The sequence below is a fragment of the Triticum dicoccoides genome, chromosome 4B (genome assembly GCF_002162155.2).
Source record: "Triticum dicoccoides isolate Atlit2015 ecotype Zavitan chromosome 4B, WEW_v2.0, whole genome shotgun sequence".
Taxonomy (NCBI): Eukaryota; Viridiplantae; Streptophyta; class Magnoliopsida; order Poales; family Poaceae; genus Triticum; species Triticum dicoccoides.
Window position 1 is genome coordinate 443,068,276 of NC_041387.1, and position 3,339 is coordinate 443,071,614.

The window sequence follows — 3,339 nt, forward strand, 5'->3', positions numbered from 1 at the left end:
ATATCTATCTAGGTTTGTATCTCTCTCACACAACCCCACGTAGGTGGTGTACGTATACAAGAAGAGAATAGGTGCACCGTGCACGTACTCACGCTTCGTGCCCAGCCACACCCGCACGGGTACACGGTGGAGCTCATTTCTTTACGAAATGGCAGCCCACGTGCTAATTTGAATGCCTGTAGCGGTTGTTTACCTAGGGAGGTCGTGTACCACACGTGCACGAAACAAAGTTCGACTTGACGCGTTGCCGTGTTACTTTTAAATAAAGTTATAGCGCTCAATGGCATGTACACAGAATGTAAAACGACTTTTTATGGAGAAAAAGGTAGTCCGCTCACTATATACAATGGAGCATGCCTACCTGGTTTGTCGCTCTTCAGAGTATCTCACACAAGGCTGCGGTGGCCTCTCTCTCTCTCACCGTTGGTCACTGATCCGGCCGCATCCCGTCCGCCGGGGGAAAGGGAGTGCGGTGGCCTCTCTCTTTCTCACCATTAGTCACTGATCCGGCCGCATCCCGTCTGCCGGGGGAAAGGGAGGAAGTGCATCGTTTCTCCGTTCGACGGCGCCGAGGCAGCATGTCCCGATCTTCGGTACACGCCATTCTCTCGGACCAAGCTCCGGTGCGGCAGGGCCTACGCCACCTGCTCGCAGATTCCGCCTATCGCCGCTCACCTAGTTACATCCTGATGACCTCCAGGTATCCCCTCCGGCCTTGCTCCACTGCCCGTCTTCCCACGTTGCTGCATGTGGATCTTCCATAGTTCTTTGCCCAAAACGTAGCTCGTTCGGCGTACTTTCCATATTGCATTCTCGTCCTCACACCATTTTAGACAAACACAACCGTGTTGTTATCTTCCCTTAGAACAAGGAATATGCTTCTTTTTTGTCGTCGCATGTGTCATCAACTGTTATTGGCCAGTAATTGTTTCCTTTCTACCTCTTTTTTGCAAATAGGGCTATCCATTTCACCTCCTTGCTATTGCGACCTTTTGGTGAACTGCACAAATCACTTTTTTCTTAAGAGTGTTTTGTGCAGTTGTACTAAAATGTCACACGGGAAACATCTCTACATTTCAGTGTGACTGCACAAAGGGAGATTGGTTTTGCTCTATCCTCCTCATCCAACTCCGAGCCTAATCTTCTCCAACTAGTTAGTCTTAAGAGAGACTGCAAAGGTGACCGGCTTCTATTTTTGTGTTTATGGTTTCATCAGCAGTCCTCTGCTATCGTAATCGCACTTAATATCTTTGAAACAGGGACGCTCAGCTCTATTTTAGTGGAACTCCACAAAATGATCAGAATGTTGCATGCTCCAGACAGCTATGTTTTTTCCCAACATGCCTTGTTCATTTAGACAGAGCTGGGGGACATTGCTACCAATGAAAGCATGGATCAATTTTAATTTAACACCTTCTCACAACTCTGTCTTCAGTTGTGATGTCATTATTAGCTCTAATTTGCTAATAATTGACATGCATTAGCAAGGAAGTTAGTTTTTTTATTGTTTCTGAAAGAGCATCAATGGCAAGACACGCAAAACAAAAGCTGAAAGCTCACACCATTGTACAATTTCATGGCGCCAGAAAATTATTTGTATAGTACGTCAATTATGTAAACAAATGATGGAAGCTTGATAGCATTGCTAGAAGCCTCTTCATCATCTGGGTCCATGTGCCTATTGGGGAATGTAGTAATTTCAAAAAAAATCCTACGCACACACAAGATCATGGTGATGCATAGCAACGAGAGGGAAGAGTGTTGTCCATGTACCCTCGTACACCGAAAGCGGAAGCGTTAGAACAACATGGTTGATGTAGTCGTACGTCTTCACAGCCCGACCGATCAAGCACTGAAAGCACGACACCTCCGAGTTCTAGCACACGTTCAGCTTGATGACGTCCCTCGAACTCTGATCCAGCCAAGTGTCGAGGGAGAGTTCCGTTAGCACGACGGCATGGTGACGATGATGATGTTCTACGATCGCAGGGCTTCACCTAAGCACCGCTACAATATTATCGAGGAGGACTATGGTGGAGGGGGGCACCGCACACGGCTTAGAGATAAATGATCTGTTGTTGTTTCTAGAGGTGCCCCCCTGCCCCCGTATATAAAGGAGCAAGGGGGGAGGGGGCGGCCGGCCAGGGAGGAGGCGCGCCATGGGGAGTCCTACTCCCATCGGGAGTAGGACTCCCTCCTTTCCTTGTTGGACTAGGAGAAGGGGGGAAGAGGAGGGAGAGAGAGGAAGGAAGAGGGGCACCGCCACCATCTCCTTGTCCTATTCGGACTAGGGGGGAGGGGCGCGCGGGCCTGCCCTGGCCACCTCTCCTCTTCTCCACTAAGGCCCACTATGGCCCATTAAGCCCCCGGGGGGTTCCGGTAACCCCTCGGTACTCCGGTAAAATCCCGATTTCACCCGGAACACTTCCGATATCCAAATATAGGCTTCCAATATATCAATCTTCATGTGTCAACCATTTCGAGACTCCTCATCATGTCTGTGATCACATCCGGGACTCCGAACAGCCTTTGGTACATCAAAACTCATAAACTCATAATATAACCGTCCTTGAAACTTTAAGCGTGCAGACCCTACGGGTTCGAGAACTATGTAGACATGACCGAGACACATTTCCGGTCAATAACCAATAGCGGAACCTGGATGCTCATATTGGATCCTACATATTCTACGAAGATCTTTATCGGTCAAACCACATAACAACATACGTTGTTCCCTTTGTCATTGGTATGTTACTTGCCCGATATTCGATCATCGGTATCTTAATACCTAGTTCAATCTCGTTACCGGCAAGTCTCTTTACTCGTTACGTAATGCATCATCCCGTAACTAACTCATTAGCTATATTGCTCCCAAGGCTTATAGGGATGTGCATTACCGAGAGGGCCCAGAGATGCCTCTCCGACAATCGGAGTGACAAATCCTAATCTCGAAATACGCCAACTCAACAAGTACCTTTGGATACACCTGTAGAGCTCCTTTATAATCACCCATTTATGTTGTGACGTTTGGTAGCACACAAAGTGTTCCTCCGGTAAATGGGAGTTGCATAATCTCATAGTTATAGGAACATGTATAAGTCATGAAGAAAGCAATAGCAACATACTAAACGATCAAGTGCTAAGCTAACGAAATGGGTCAAGTCAATCACATCATTCTCCTAATGATGTGATCCCGTTAATCAAATGGCAACTCATGTCTATGGTTAGAAAACTTAACCATCTTGATTAACGAGCTAGTTAAGTAGAGGCATACTAGTGACACTACGTTTGTCTATGTATTCACACATGTATTATGTTTCCAGTTAATACAATTCTAGC